This window comes from Hippocampus bargibanti, linkage group LG14, assembly GCF_051943395.1.
Source record: "Hippocampus bargibanti isolate YZ-2025 linkage group LG14, ASM5194339v1, whole genome shotgun sequence".
Lineage (NCBI taxonomy): Eukaryota > Metazoa > Chordata > Actinopteri > Syngnathiformes > Syngnathidae > Hippocampus > Hippocampus bargibanti.
Genome location: NC_142747.1, coordinates 15,602,588 through 15,620,293, shown reverse-complemented (window position 1 = coordinate 15,620,293; position 17,706 = coordinate 15,602,588). Strand labels below are relative to the sequence as shown.

General features: G+C 40.7%; 1 long non-coding RNA gene across 1 annotated transcript; it reads left to right on the top strand.

The window, feature by feature from the left end:
• Window positions 1-905: 905 nt before the first annotated feature.
• Window positions 906-8,275, top strand: LOC148888507 (uncharacterized). The gene is made up of 4 exons (XR_016117247.1): window positions 906-1,238; window positions 2,768-2,853; window positions 3,677-3,930; window positions 8,022-8,275. It is a non-coding gene; the product is annotated as an uncharacterized LOC148888507 (long non-coding RNA).
• Window positions 8,276-17,706: the final 9,431 nt, after the last annotated feature.

Below are 17,706 nucleotides of genomic sequence, written 5' to 3'. Positions count from 1 at the left end.
CCAGCTTCAGCTGTTGTTAAAGCGCTATACAAACCAATATGTATGTAGTGCATTGTATTTTGGACAGCCACCCCCATTTCCAGCTCAGATAACTCCAGACCCATATAATTTAGGAATTAACTATTTTTTTTTCTGGTGATAGAAAATAGTGTACGGTTTCTTCTGCTGCATTGAATGTTTATGTAATCCTAAAAGTCAATATTCTGTGCGTCCTAGAATTTGAGTGAACATGACAAACGCCCTAACACCGAAAGTGGACACATTTTTGCACATCGTCTGAATAAGATGAATGACTTAAAATTGTTATTATGATTCATCTCCCACTTCACTATTGTTTTTCAATTATGACCAAACATTTGCTACGCATTTGTCCAGGTTCCATTTTAACACAAAAATATGTGCGTTAGATCCTATGGATTCCGCAAAATGGCAGGCAAGCACTTGGATTCCCCATTTGGTGTTACTTATTCTCATCTGGATTAGAAGCACACATAGAATTATCAAATACAGTGATAACTTAATTTACGAACCCCTTGGTTTACGAACGTTAAATTTATGAAAATATTATCTTGGCATACGAACTATTTTTCGGAATACACACCAAGCTGCCACAATGAGTGATGTGTCGTTCGCGAACGAGCCCGTTCTCCTAACAAGAAAATGGCAGCCGACTTGTTTTGGTCCTCTATTTCCCGCCCCCAGTTGTCAGATAAACTCTTCATAACTATTTGAATCATATTCATGACTGGAGGTGTAACAAGAAAACATTCTCTGAATTTGAAGCCATTGTTTTGATTCACAAGCAATGCAAAGACGTCTTGGCGTGACGTCACGAACTGGGGGCGGGACTGTCTGAAAATGCCCAATTGGCAGCTCAATTTTTTGCAGATTTTTTTTGTAGGTGGTTCCCGTTCCTCCGGACTGGCAATTTAGGGTGACGTAAGGATTCGCGGTCCCCCAGTGCGGATCATGTGAAGCCTGGCTGCCATTTGGCAGTGCCCTCATCTGCCCTTTTCATTGAGTCACAGCAAAGAAAATCCATGCACGTGACCTTTGTGCTCTCTCTGTCTCTCTATCTGATTTTTTCCCCCCTCCTCTTTCTCCCTCTCCAACCTGGCATGTGAAAAGGGCAGGCAAGCATGCACACAGGACACACGACCCTTCAACTATAACCTTTAGGGTGTTGCAATGGACAGACTGGAGTGTACGCTCTTCACTGGAGGGTCAATACAAATGAGGTATCGCTGGACTGAAATGTTACTGAAATGCTATTAGGTACAGCTACGGAGCTGATAAAGGACAAAAAGAATTGAAGAAAAAAAACATGAAAGTGTGAATTTTCAATCCAGCCATAATCTAAATCACATATTTTTAATTACAATTTAAAGTTTACACGAAATGAAATGTCTATTTAAGGACAAAGTAAGATAAAATTGATTAAAAAAATACAATTACATAATCCTTGCTGACTTTGGAGATTTTTAATGATGGTTTTCTTTGTACTTTGCAGTCATTTGGAGCTCTACATTATACAAGGAGGGATTTCCAATACTTTCTTTGCTGTGTGTGTGTGTGTGTGTGTGTGTGTGTGTATATATATATATATATATATATATATATATATATATATATATATATATATATATATATCAGAATCAGAATCAGAATCATCTTTATTGCCAAGTATGTAGGACACACAAGGAATTTGTTTCTGGTAGAACACGCTGCACTAGTATCGTTGTCAAAAAAACTGCTAAGTGGCACTATACAGTTCCATTTTGGCTACTGTTGAAAGAGTTCAAAGAGTTAATGGCTTGGGGGAAGAAGCCATTATATAGAAGCCATTATAAGAAGCCAATATATATATATACATTAAGCCATATATATATATATATATATATATATATATATATATATATATATATACTGTATATATGCTCTGGATGGATAGGTAGATTGGTAGATACTGATATTGGTCGATACTGATATTGGTAGACACTGATAGATCCTGTTATTGGTAGATACTGATAGATATAGGTACTAATATTGGTAGATACTGATATAGATATTGATAAATATAGATACTGATTGATATAGATACTGATAGATATAGATACTGATCGATACTGATAGATATAGATACTAATAGATATAGATACTCATCAATACTGATAGATATAGACACTGATCGATACTGATATATATAGATACTGATCGATACTGATATATATAGATACTGATCGATACTGATAGATAGATATACTGATCGATACTGATAGATATACTGATCGATATTTATAGATATAAATACTGATCGGTATTGATATATATATATATATATATAGTGATAGACATTGATACATATAGATACTGATATAGTAATATAGAGATATGGATAGATATATAGATACAGATAAATAGATTTATTGTAGTACTCGGTTATACTACTATGACCTTTTAAGAAATACGTATTGTTTCAAAGTACTATGTATGTATTTTAAAAATCGTAGTATACAAATTTCAATCATGAAGACTTAAACGTTGAGTGACTGTTAATATGATTCTTTTTATCTACCTTCTGCTTCGTTCGCACTCGTGTACCTAATCAAATGTCCTTTGCATGTAATATACATGCGTCGCCACAAGGGGTCTCCCTCGTCCCACACGACCATTACTTTCAAGGGCTGTGTTGTTTTGGAGGCCACTTGTAGTACTTTACTGTCGACTTGTCTACTTTTACCTGCTCACTCGGTTGTTTGTCTTCCAGGCGATGGCTGCAAACAGAAGCTTATTCGTCTTGCGAAAGTATGTCAGTCGGGATGCGACGATGAGACCTCAGTCTCACTTCAACAGGTGGGCAGAATATTCAATTCAAGTTCATCTGAAATGGTCGCAACAGTACCCTGTAGTGACGTACAAATACAGTATAGATGTTTACAAATAAGATATTGTACTCATCCTTTGCTGACATTTACCTGTTTTGAAAACAACAGCAAGCTTACGTTTATTCAGGCATTTTTTCACTCCCCCTTTATCCCCTTCCCATCCAAGAAAATACAAATCAATTTATAAAACACATTTTAAAACAACAGCTTTGTCCAAAGTAATGTTGAATTCATTTCAAACACACGGGAGGGGAAAAAAAGTTCACATTTCAGAAGATAAAAGCAAACAATTATAAAATCAATTAAACCCTGAGTGTCAAAGTAGGAAAGAAAGAAATCACACTCTAAGTTTGCAATTCTTGTGTGCGTGTGCGTGTGCGTGCGCGTGTGTGTTTGTTCCATAATTTAGGGTCTGTTTCCTCAGTGTTTGCAAACAGGACAGATTCATCGTAAATTCTTGCTAATATTGTTAACTACTACTCAAAAAAGTCTGAAAATACAGCTAGAATGTAGCTAGAAAACTGAGGGAACAAATGTATGTATGTATGTATGTATGTATGTATGATACAATATATACATGTTGGCTGCCCTGCATCATTAAGCGGATGCAGACATTATTTAACTCAATAAAATAGGTATACTGTATATTATGCACACAAAAATTAAAAAGAAGCGTATTTTTATTTATTTATTTTTTTTGCGTGGTTTGAAAATCGCATTCTACAACATTGCAAGTGCTCTGTTGCTTTGAAATTGACTAATTGTTCATCCCTTCTCCCCACCTCTATTAGTCCCCCCCACCCCCCTCGCTCACTTCAAGGTTTTAAAAGAAGCGTTGAGAAGGAGGAAAGGCTACACGATGATCCACCGTGACGAGTCGAGGCACGTAGCGGCCGCTCAAGCGTGTCTTTGTGCGGCTCGCAGCGCCCAGCTGTGCCGCCTATTGAATTGTGATGCGGGCCGACCTCTACAGGTGGAAACGCTCTTATCAATATGGCCTGTCCGAGCTTGACCGGCGGCAGATCCGTCTCATTGATGATTGCAGGTGTGACACCCCCCCCCCCCCGTCCCCAATCTAGCATTCCCCCCCACCCCCACGCCCCGCGGGAGCGTCATTGATTCATGTCTGGGCCATAGCGGTGCTATTTCCATATTGATACCTGGATGGATGACGACGCTGCGGGAACAAGCTGCTGCTATTGAGCTGCTTCGCTTGATGGGTTTATGCCCGCTGCTCACGATAGCTATTCTTCTAGGACATTTATTTAAGCAAATGCCTCACAACAATGGGGATTATTCCGTGACTACATGTCTGATATTTATTGATACACGAGTAAATAATGGAACTGTGTTGTGAGAGCCCACTGAATACCCGTGTTAAAACTCATTAGGGACGGCGACTGAGCCATTAATGGAATTTTTGTAAATACCGGTAAGCTCCGACTTACGACTGAGTTCCGTTCTGACCAAACGGTCGTAAATTGAAATGGTCGTAAGTCAAAATCCATTGAAAATGTTGAATAGAGGCTCGGAAGCTAAATGACATGCAAACTCTCTCCCTCTGGTGCCATTTTTAACTCATTCACTGCCATTCACAAATTTATTAGGTAATTGAAAATTCCCAAATTAGTTCGGGTTTTGTATTTTCATGCCAGGGTGCTGATAAAGCGCTGGCGATGGCCTCTGGAAATCATGATGATGATCAAAGTTTTACACCAGGGCCTGATATTTAATCTTGTTAATTTTTTTTCACTTGTTTTCATGCAAGTGTACAAAAATGTATTGTGTAATAATGACTTTATTACTGTGCTAGTACAGCTTTGCCATCCACTACAATGCGCTTCGACTTCCAAAGTCTGCTTACTTTGCTTCCATGATAGGAATGGAACTCTCTCATAAAGCAAGGACCCCCGCTACTTTCTTGTCAGACTGCGCTGCATTATTGATAGAAACCAAGGGCGGAGAGGACACGGCAATAGAGGCTTCTCATATAAGCGGGTTACACATCCAGCACGATGGTAACTGTTCTCTGTCTGACAACAAATTGTAAGAGGCTGTCTCGGAAATATATATACCTAGCATATTCTGCATCGCTTGATGAAAGCATTTTGTTATGCGCATTAGGGTTCCAGCCAATTGGAGGGAGGGTATATATAGATAATTAACTCATTCAATGCCAGATGATGTGCAAAAATGTGTCCACTCCAGTGCCAGGGTTTTTGTCATTGTCACTGAAATTCTAGGACCCACAGAATATTGAGTTTTAGGACTATATAAACATTCAATGCCGTGTAAGAAATCTGAGACTGAGAAGAAAAAAATAGTTAATACCTAAATTACATGTGTCTGGAGTTATATGGGTTTGAAATGAGGGCAGTTGTCCAGAATACAATGCAATACATATTGGTTTGTATCGCGCTTTAACAACAGCTGAAGCAGTAACCAAGCGCTAACATAGAAAAAAGGAAATGCTGCCCCTTTGTGGGAAAAAAAACATGGCCAGCCCTTTATCAGCACCCAAACAAGAAAAAACAAAACCCGAACAAATTCGTGAATGGGGCTTTACGTCATATTTTTAATTCCCGAATAAATTAGTGAATGGCACTAAATTATTTTAAGGCCTTAAAGGACAAACGACGCCTCCGGACAAGTTGTGTCCATAATTTGTAAAATCACTTCAAATGACTTCTACTGAGCGTATTTTACAAAGATTCCACCGCATATAGCTATATTTTACGTTTTAAGACTCACGCGGAATATTCAGAAAGTCTTGTTTTCGAGTTGGTGACGATTCCTGACAATTTTGGGTACTTTGTTTGGTCTGAAAACATCGTGTTGATCCGTGTTGATGGCGAAATTAGAAGGAAAACACATAAATAACGCAATGGTGAATCGTTGTGTGTTGCACCTAGACTACTAGTTGATACTAGTTGACACAAATTCCCAGCAGACAAATCAGCCCATTTCCAACGGAGCTTGGGCGCCATCTTGTGCATTTTCTGGGATGCTACATTGGAGTCCAGACGCCTCAAAATGAGACGGAAGGACTTCATTAATCGATTGCAAACATGTATGCTTTCCTCTTCAGAACTATTTGAATCATATGCATAACTGGATGAGTAACAAGAAAGCATTTTCTCTGAATCTGAAGCCATTGTTTTGATTCTAGAGCAAGGCAAGACGTCCTGGCGTGACATCACAAACAAGGGGGCGTGACCTTCTAAAACTCGCCATTTCCGAGGTCATTTTGAAGTAGTTTTGGGACACTTTAAGTCATTTTTATTGGTGTTTTGCATTTGACTAAAAATATCATCCTGCGTGTTTTTTTAGGTGCTATAAAACGTTTTTCTGATGTCAGTTAGGAAACAAAAAAAATGGTGTCGGTTGTCCTTTAAACAAATTAAGTTTCCAAATTAGGAAATAAAATGTCAGCGTCAGTGAGTGTCTTTCAGGTAAGAAAAAAAAAGTTTTTGTGTGGTGCCAAATGCGCATTTTAAATGTGGAAAATTAAAGTGTGACTTCAATGAGTCAACAAAAAAAAAGGAAATGACCTTTTGTTCTCCGTACAGAAGCAAAGTCAGAATGATATTAACATTTAAATCAGGTCAGCCTGTAAAATGTGCCACAAGGTTGCATGACAATCAGCATCGTTTGTCAGTCAAGAGTTTGCAGATCAATACTTTGATAAAAGAGTCCAGCTATAACCTGCAAGTATCCTGGCTAGTTTACCCACTGCCGTGACTTTTATTTTGACGGGGGGGTTCTTTGGGCCGTGAATTCTCTTTATTTTAAAGTGGTTAGCACGTGGGCTCATTGTCTGAAATGCATACGCTGCGTAATACGCAACAACTGCGTCGAGAGCTCCGAGTTGTGAACTCAATTTTCATGACATCCAAATTTAAAGGACAAGGAGACAACATTGACATAAAAAAATACAGTGATACCTCGGTTTACGAACCCCTTGGCTTACGAACTTTTCCGTTTACGAATGTTAAATTTATGAACATTTTACCTTGGAATACGAACGTTACCTTGGCATACGAACTTTTTTTCGTACAGGGAGCTGTCTCAATGAGTGATGTGTCGTTCGCGAACAGCCCGTTCTTCTAACAACAAAATGGCAGCCAACTGTTTTTGTCCTCTATTACCCGCCCCCAGTCTTTGGTTAAAGTCACGTGATTGGTCAAGAACGCAGCAGTGAGGGGGGTGGGGTTGGTTAAAACATTAAAGAGACAGGCAGACGACATTGAGAGAGTTTCAACTTTGATAGTTCAAAGGCAGAGTGTATACTGCAAGGTTAAAATATCCCATCAATCAGGCTCCACAAACAACCCGCACAAGCCATCTGTACACTTGATGCAAAAAGCTATCAACCCAGCTAAACAGAACACAATTGATGAGGAACTAGATAAAATGATCACAGAGAAAGCACCTACAAGGGATCATTCCTCAAGATGGTGACAGAGGAAGTTTACGTTCCTCATTAAGTGTTTAATGCTGATGAAACCGGCCACTCCATTCCATCAAGCCATCAACGACCATCACAAAGTAAAATAAAACCACTTTATTATAAAGTACAGTTTATGTCTTTAATTATAATACCATAGCACATTTATTACACATAAAATAAGGTATATTTTGTGTAGTTTTAAGGCTTAAAATTAGAAAATTATGTTTTATGGGGACCTGGGAATGGATTATTCTCATTTTAATGGTTTCCTATGGGAAATTAATTTTTGGGATACACACTTTTCGCCTTACACACTCTGTCTGGGCACCAATTAAGTTCGTAAGCCAAGGTATCACTGTATGTATAAACAGAGACGAACCGCTCCCCCACGTTCCGTGCTTGTAGGGTCACCGCTTTGAGACACGGACATGGTGGGCTGGATGGAGGTCAATGCGGCGCGGATCGGGGGGCGCCGACATATACACGTGCTGATTACCTCCCCTCAAGTGGAAAAAAAATGCAAATAATAAATGTATGAGCAACGTGCTTGTTTTTGTGCTTGATTAATTATGCTGTTTAATTCCACATCCACCATGCTGCTCCTCCATATAATTTCCCAGTGGTCTCGGCTGTTTCTTCTCTCACTCTGCTCCTTCTGCAACCCCCCCCCCCGACCCCCACCACAGTTTTCATTGCAAAATGAATCATGGATCCAACTGTGTGCACCCGTGGGAGTCCGGATCGTCGGCGCGCAGGCTGACCAATCGCGGGCAACGGCGGCAGACCCGCTCATGGAGGGAGTGTCCTCGTCAGGTGAAAGCGTTAATGCACGTGCAAATTTTCAACATCTTACAGTTATGTGTATCCAAAATTTTGAAATTAACTCATTCACTGCCAGACAATGTGAAAAAATGTGTCCACTCCAGTGCCAGGGTTTTTGTCATTTTCACTCAAATTCCAGGACCCAGAAAATATTGAGTTTTAGGTCTACATAAACATTCAATTCAGTGTCAGAAACATTCGACTCTCTTCTTTCATCAGAAAAATGAGTTAATTCCTAAGTTATATGGGTCTGGCGTGATCTGAACTTGAAATGGGGGCAATACAATACAGTGCATGCATATTCATTTATATAGCGCTTTAACAACAACTGAAGCTGTAACAAAGCGTAAACATGGACAAAAGACCAATGCTGCCCCCTAGTGGAAGGAAAAAAACATTGCCAATGGTCTGACCAGCGCTTTATTGGCACCCCCGCAAATAAAAACAACACATTCGGAATCTTGCCAACTTTAGATTTCTTTCTTCGTTGCCCTAATCCTGTTCCGTACATTTTAGCTCTTTTAGAATTATGGTATTTCCCAGTGTATAAGGCGCACCGGAGTATCAGGCGCACCCCAAATTAATGGTGTATTTTCAAACTATTTCCATATATAAGGCACACCAGACTATAAGATGCACCTTCAATGAATGAAAAAAAGTTTAGATAAGTATATACATATGTAAAATGTAAAAAAATGTTTGAAGATGAGTTTTGCAAATAAAAACATTCAATACCATACAAAAATAATCAATACTGTATCCAAGGATAGGACGAACATTAAATATGGATGTGAAAGGTCTATGAATTTAATAAAGATGAGGATGCTCAGTAAAAGACTCCCAAACACAAAATGGTCATCGGGACAGCAACATTCAAAAAAGCAAAACTATACTCACCATTTGATGACAATGCTCTGATCTTACCGTGAAATGGGCATCTCTTTCCCTACATTACATCACAAAAGGTTGAGTCAAGGCCGAGCTAGCTATCTGTTAGCTATCTAGCTTTCTATCCGAGTTACTTAGCTATCTCTTAGCTGTCTATTAGCTAGCTAGCTTTCTATCTGAGTTACGTCCGGGTTGAGTGAAGGCTGTGATAGCTATCTGCTAGCTATCTATTAGCTGGCTAGCTTTCTATCAGAGGCACTTCCCAGTTGAGTGAATGCCTGGCTAGCTATTGGTTAGCTATCTATTCGCAAGCTAGCTTTCTATCCGAGTTACTTAGTTATATATTAGCTGTCTATTAGCTAGCTAGCTTACTATCTGAGTTACGTCCGGGTTGAGTGAAGGCTGTGATAGCTATCTGCTAGCTATCTATTAGCTGGCTAGCTTTCTATCAGAGGCACTTCCCAGTTGAGTGAATGCTGGCGCGTGTGGCTGCTGCTGCTCACCCACAGTAAAACTTGTCCTGTGACTGTAAAGTGACCTTGAGAGTCTTGAAAGGCGCTTATAAATGAAATGTATTATTATTATTATTATTATTATTATTAATCCAAATATAAGGCACACCACATTATATGGTGTGACAACAGAGGTTGTGGTGCCGCACTACTTCTTCTACAGAGTGAAATGGAGTCGGTGGCTGCTGATATTAGTTGCGAGACCTGTTGCGGCTAAATATGACTTTACATATAGGGTCATCTTTTAAAGAAAATCAAGGCTTTTGGGCGCACCTTACACAATGGAAAATACGGTAATCCAGATATAATTTTTCCAACATGGGACAAAGATATTAAATCACCCAATAATGATGCGCATTTTCTAATGTTTCTGTCTTTTTTTTCCTTTCATACAGGGTGACCCAAAAAGATTCATACAGTGAGACCTCAATTTACGAACTTAATTGGTTCCCAGACAGAGTGTGTAAGGCGAAAAGTGTGTATCTCAAAAATGAATTTCCCATAGGAAACCATTAAAATGGGAATAATCCGTTCCCGGGTTTCCATAAAATATACTTTGCAACTAAATAAGCCTTAAAACTACACACAACATACCTTATAGCATGTATAATAAATGTGCTATTGTATTGTAATGAAAGAAATACACTGCATTGTATCATAGTCACTTTATTTACATTTGTGATGGACATTTATGGCTTGATGGAATGGCGTTGGAGGTCAAAGGTCAAAGGGAATTGCTGTTTGGAAAGAAAGGCGCATTACATGAGGACTGTAATTAAAGAAATAAACTGTGCTGTAAAATAAAGTTTTATTTACCTTTTTGTTGGTCGTTGATGGCTCATGGAAGGAGAGTCACTAGGGACTGCTGGTAACTTAATCTCTGGTGCTGTTCGGTCGTGTGCTTCCGCCGAAGATAACTCCGCCAGCCGTGGTGCGTGTGTATTATGAAAATAGTGCTTATTATAAGGTTTAATTTTCATAAGTTTGACGTTTGTAAAACAAAAAGTTTGTAAGTTGAGGTCTCACTGTACCTATGAAAATTTCAATTGTGCCTTTGATTAAAAAACTATTTATTTCAAATTACAACCACACATTATTCAGTTTATGGAAAACCATTCACCAGAGTTTTAGTCAATTAATGAATTTCCCAAGATGTGTTCCAAATGTCCACCATTTCGTTGCAAGCACACCTGTAGTTGTCAATCAGCAGTGAGTGACTCAGTAGGGTGCTTCTATTTGGGTCACCCTCCCAAAAGAGGAGTGTGAAAAAGTGATTGACAACTTTGTCACACGAGTACAGGTTTGCTTGCAACGAAATGGTGGACATTTGGAACACATCTTGGGAAAGACATAAATTAACTAAAAATTGACAGAAATACCTGAAACTCTGGTGAATGGTCTTCCATAAACGGAATAATGTGTTGTTGCAATTTGAAAGAAATAACTTTTTAATCATAGCCACAATTGAAATGTTCATGGGTACGCATCTTTTTCGGTCACCCTGTAGTAAAATGTGCATTTAGTTCTAGCGCTGCCCCGTCGGTGTGTTTTATGCGTGAATCCCGACGGGACCACGACGGCGTTTCTCTTCCCAGCCCGGCCGACCTCCTCCTCAGCCTCTTGACAGCTTCAGGTTAGAACGTCTCTCCGCTTCTCCCCTTGGCCCTTCTCTTCTCTGCCCTCCCGCTTTCCTCTCCAAAGCTCCCATAGGGGCCCCCGTAGAGAGCGCCGCTCAGATCCACAGCCCCTTCACCAAAGCCCACCTTAATCCTCCCCATCGATCGCCCTGAGAATTTGCCTTCCCGGCGCAGCGGGCGCCGCTCGCCGCCATTCGCACGCCTGCATCGTGAGCAGCCTGCTCTTTTCATTTGGAGACAAAATGGGGCGCGGGGCACATTACCTGCGTCCGCTCTCATCTTCTTCACGCTGCTTAACGAGGCGGTTTTAGCGGGCGGCGTTTTGCTCGTCTCTTCTTTCAATTCACTTGGACGTGACTCGTCTTTTCGGCAAACACATTTCTTTTCACAACACGACACGGGGATCTTTTGTATCACACAGTGGCGGGTTGTCAGGGCCTGCAAGCCATTCTCTGCTGGCTGAAAAATATCTGAATCACTGACTGATTAATTATATTTTGTCAATAAATTCGTCTTAAATATTTCCAAATTGTCTTTCAGCTTCCTTTCATTGCTTTTCCTCTGCTGAATTTACCTTTATTAGTCTCGCAGTGGAGAAATTTGCATTTCTCAACAGCAAAGTTATGAAAGGAAAGAAAGAAGTAGAAAAACAAAATACCGGAGCTGCTGAAAAGGCAGCCACTGTAACGCCGCCATCTTGAAGTCAAAAGAACAACATAAACTAAATAAATAATATGACATCACAAAGACAAAGAGAATCATTCATTCTTAAGCACTTTCTGCACCCTCTTTGTCGTATGAAGCAGTTCTCGATGAAAGAGGAGAGGATCAAAGATTCCTTTTTACCAGTGGATCAGGGACGTCGTGGTGGAATGTGCATGTCTACGACAAGCTAAATGTTGAAAGCAAAGACAAAGTTGTAGCATCCATTGACGAAAAGATCTCCTGTCCCACGTAAATCCGCTTAAATTCCAAGCCGCAACAGTTCCACATGCTTCCCAATCCTGTTGTTTAATCTTATCTGCGGTGTGAAAGAGCGACTTCAGACCCCATATCATGAATCCACACGTACATGGTAAAAACTCAAACAGTTTAATTACAGTACAGTGATACCTTGGCTTACCCAGACAGTGTGTGTAAGGCGAAAAGTGTGTATCCCAAAAATTACAACTTTTGAAAACGGCTTGGCGGGGTGGCTTGTGACCTCTTTGAAACAATGCGTGAGTGTCTTATTGTGAGCTGCGAATGACAGTAGCTCCTGTGTGAATGTTTCTTTGCATGCCGAAAAGTGAAGTGCTTTGGTGTCTTAAATTTACTGTAATAGCCATTAAAACATAAAAAAAAAGATCACCAGTCACCAGGGCGCACCCCCCCCCCCCACACACACACACACATACAGACAGACAAACAACGATTGACACCATCAGTGAGTGAAAAATCGCCACGCTGGCCACACACAAGTCAGACACACAAGTCAGACAAGGGTAGCACTCCACCATTGACTACAGACAGAAATGTTCCCACAAAATGATTCAATGTAGCAGGGCCGTGCTGGGTGAACTGCAATATAGCTGCTAACAGTGTAATCCATACACTTTGTTTTAAAGGTCAAGCAAATCAATAGTAAATGCATGCGCAAAAAGAGCGTTGCACATTTATGATGTGGCCCAAGAGTTGGAAAGTTTTTGTTTGTTTGTTTTTAAATCCAACCGAGCCCACCCAGCTATCTCTCAGCAGTCCATCTTCTTCATGCGCCCTTTGTTTATTTTTTTTTTACCTGAAGTAAACACACAGTCATCCCCACAGCTTTCATCCCCTCACTGCTAGCCCTCCATACTTCACTGCTCTTTTCCTCACCCCCCCCTCACCCTTCCTTTCCCCCCTTCTGTTCCCCTCCTCTCGTGTCCGCCACCCCCCCCCAGCCCTCTGCCCCATCCTTCCTCTCCTGCTTTCTCTTTATTAATTTATTGGGTTGTTATTCTCCTTGCCTGGCTTCGCTAATGAAGGCGGGATGCAGATGAGGGCGAAGGTCGTCTCCGTAGCGATCGACCCCGTCGCCCCGCAGCATGGCACTCTGACTGGCATGGGTCAGTGGCAGCTGTCAATCAAAGGATGCAGGTACGCACATACGCATTCACTTACACACACGCACATGTGTGTTTTGTGGTCAGCCTTAATATGTAAGTGGCATCACTTTCTGATCCTTAAAAAAATGACTTGCTGTCATTGTACCCGAAATAAATAAATACATACACACAAGCGCGCACACACACACACACACACACACACACACACACACACACACACACACACACACACACACACACACACACACACACACACACACACACACACACACACACACACATACATATACACATACATACACACACACACACACACACACACACACACACACACACACACACACATACACATACATACACACATGTACATACACATGCACACACACACACACACACACACACACACACAAATAAATTTCTCTCAGGCTGCAGTGAAATTGCACATTCAAGTCTCCAACTATGTTACATTTCAAGTGACCCACATCAGATATGGAGTCATGTAGACAAGGAATTTCCCAAAACTGATACAATGTCGCTGCCCAAACCAGTTTCCCCGAACAGTTTGAAATGACTGTTTCCAGAACAGTCATTTTCCAGGCCTGTCGAACAACCACCCCCAGCCCTTTCCTGCCAAGTCCTACCCTCCTCCTTCATCGACGAATGAATTTTATCGCCACTAAACGCCACTGTCTACAAATTTTCCAAGGATGAAAATACATCCTCTGGCAATACTGTACCTATGTACACATATTTGGACTCGGAAAAAAAATACTCTGATACTACTATACTATAGTATATACTGTACTATAGTAAGTGGACCGTATTTTGTCATCATTTTCACGTCAAGCGATGACTAAAGTGCTTTGGCCCATTGAAAAGGAGTGAAATTGTCACATACCATGAAGCCCCAGAAGCTTTCGCGATTTTCCGTAAAAAAGTGATGTAAGTAACTTGTTTTTAAATCTGAAGTCAAGAATAACGATTGTTATTGTGGTTTAAAGATGACAATTTGAAATGTTGTTTCGGACTTTACCAAGCATCGTGGCACTTGACAAGCTTGATTTGCTTTCGCGGGCCGAATAAAATGATATGTTGGGCCAGATTTGGCCCGCGTGCCTTAACTTTGACATCTGTTATTTAAAATGATGTCATGTCTCTCTTGGGAGACTTGTATCTTCTTTCGCCCTGCATTCCAAAAATGCTATCTTAATTGAAATCTGGAAAATATACATTGGAAACTACGATAAATAAATAATATGTATGTAAATAAATACATACATAAATACATAAATAAATAAATGCGCGCGCGCACACACACACACACACACACACACACACACACAACAATAAATACTACTACTAATGATCATTAAACTCCAAAGTGGTGTGCAAAAAAAAAAAAAAAAAAAAATTTTTTAAATGAATACTAATAAGCCAGACCTCAGAGCTGTACCACTCGGTTTGAAAACACAGAATTATGTTTTGACCTTTTCGAAGAAGCTCTTCAAGCTCCGCCGGCGTCAGTGAGGTTTTGATCTTGGGATATTTGACAGTGTATTCCTCATAGATTTAACACATTAAACAAAATTAATTATGTTACAAAATGAATTAATAAACTCTTCATGATACTCCGTCCTCTTTATCTCCCCTGACCATACGTAGGACCCTATGTTTTAATTCTTTAACTCCCAAAGCCTTTTAGGTTGTCGTTTTCACAACCCCACCGAGTAAAGCAGTGTTCGCTTTTGTTGTCCCCTCAAAAGTTGACAACAGTTTCTTCAAATGAGATGCACATCCATTTACACTGCCATGACTCAAAGTCACATCGTGTGACTCAAATTATGAAACGGGAATCCGAAATGACTTTCTGAAAAAATGACTTTCAGAGGTTAGAAAGTTTAAAATCATCAATTTTTATACATCATACACTAGTCTGTTGTCTGTCAATACAAGATGGCAGCTATGAAGTCCATTCTCATAAAATATCTTCGCATAAAACATTTAGCACATCCATCAAGGAAGGATTCATCATCTTGCTGGTTGCGTTGGTTTAATTAATAAAGTGGCCATCGTTTTTTTCCCCCTCCGTTACAAAGCTTGATGAAGTAGCGTCTTTATGGTTATCTGTTTTTATTCATTACCCTGCGAATTATACTGACACTACCGGATCCATGACTTTGATTCTAGTCCATCAATAGGTCAAATCTCTTCGTCATCCTCTGAAAAATCATTACAATTTAAACTATTTGTTGTTGATTTTTAGTCAAATGCAAAACACCAATAAAAATGACTTAAAGTGTCCAAAATCTGCAAAAAAATGAGCTGCGAATTGGGCATTTTCAGAATGTCCCGCCCCCAATTTGTGACGTCACGCCAAGACGACTTGCCGGAGAACATGATTTCTTGTTACTCATCCAGTTATGAATATGATTCAAATAGTTATGAAGAGGAAAGCATACACGTTTGCAATCGATTAAATAATTTATTCCGTGTCATTTTGAAGTATCTGGGTGGGGGGGATGTAGCACCAAAAAGAGGCAGAAGATGGCGACAAAGCTCCGTGGAAAGCAGCTTATTTTTTTCCTCAGAAATGTGTGTCAGCAAATATCAAATAGATGCTTGGTGCAACACAAACAAAGCACAGCAAAATGCATTGACGTGATGAAAGGACTGCTCCAATGTGTCCTTTCTCGGTCAGGGGCGTTCATTCAGTGACGTGAGAACTCGTCACCAACTCAAAAACAAGACTTCCGGAATATTCAGCGCGAGTCTTAACACGTAAAATATAGCTATATGCGGTGGAGTCTTTGGAAAATACGCTCAGTAGAAGTCATTTGAAGCCATTTTACAAATTATGGACATAGCTTATCCGGTGGCGTCGGTTGTCCTTTAAAGTAGGCGGAAAGTGAAACCTGTACCGGAAGTGACAACGTAATGTCAAGAAAAATAATGTGCAGCCTTCTGCTGGTCAACAATGGGATAGCAGTTATAAACAAATGTATCAGCAGCATTTACAAACATGATTTTTTTTGGCACTTGTGTGTCAAGAAATCAGATCTTTATGTTGCTTTGACGCACGGACTGTTTAGCGTATTAGTGCTCATACTACCATCTCAATGGCGGTGTGTGTGTGTGTGTTGACAAAAAGTCTTGTATACATGTTACGCCTTGTGTACATGTCAGTATTGCTTACACTTTATTGCGGTGGATGTATTTATGGACTCTGACATGTTCATGAGTCTTCTTACCTGCGCCCGCGCACACACGCTCGTCTCTCTATTAGCAGTTTCATTGTGTTAACAGTGTGATGCCATGCGTGAACCTTCCCACCTTTGCCTCATATCTATGCAAAGCTGGGGTCTTGTCAATCAGTCACCTTGGTGACACGGAGCCCCACCTCCCCAATTAGAGCTGACAGGGCAGGATTAGGAGGGGGGCGGGCCCCCGCCGACCTGCCTACGTGTCAATCATGAGCCGGGCATCAGCGCGCCTGTTTACTGTCAGATCCCATCTCCGTCTGTCAGACTGCTTGGCAAGCGTTGCCCAGGGAAGTGCGGCAGCGACGGCGGCGGAAAGGCGGAAGGGCGGTCGTGGGGAGGAGGCGGAGGATATCTGATCGGAATTAACGATGCCTCTCCCCACAGAGCGGCCGTACTTTTAATTCATGAAACACACGCGAGGGAGAGTGTTAGAGGGAGGAGAGCGTTTAAAACCCAGAGCAGGGCCTTCTTTAGAAGTTTTCACACTGATGTTCCATCTCTCCTTGACAATCACTTTTGTGCGCTCGCTGACTCTGCCTCCCGTTGTTCTGCTTCGACATCCTTTTCTCTCTTTTTTGCCACGACCTGCTTCCCACACACCTTTCGCTGGCCAGCATCCTTAAACCTCTGTCTCAACTTGTTATTCCTCTCTATTTATTTTTTATCTGTTTCACTCTGACCATGTCTTCATGTGGCGTCATCATTTGCTCATTAAAAAAATGTGTAAGTGACTTTTTAAAACATTGGACAGAAGTTGCTTTAAGTTACCCCATTAGTTTTTTTTTGGAATTTACAAGACCAATATAGAAAATATACCGAGGTGGATATTGTCACGTTCTGGTTGGCGACCAACGGGTAGTGCTGTCGGCCCCGCCCTCAGTTGCACAGATTGGATTGGATTGGATTGGATATGCCTTTATTCGTCTCACAGTGGAGAAATTTACATTTCACAGCAGCAAAGTGAGATGTTGGTTATCTTCATCAGTGGCAGTTTAAAGGACTCCCGGCTTGACCGTTCGGGTCGGGTCATTTTACTGTGTATGTGTTTGCTTCACCCTGTCAGGTTTGTTTCATCTTGCAGATTTTTACTCATGGTTTTCTTTGATACTTTGTACTTTTCTGTTCCGATGACTTTGATGTTTTAGATTTTGTTCGTGTTGACTTT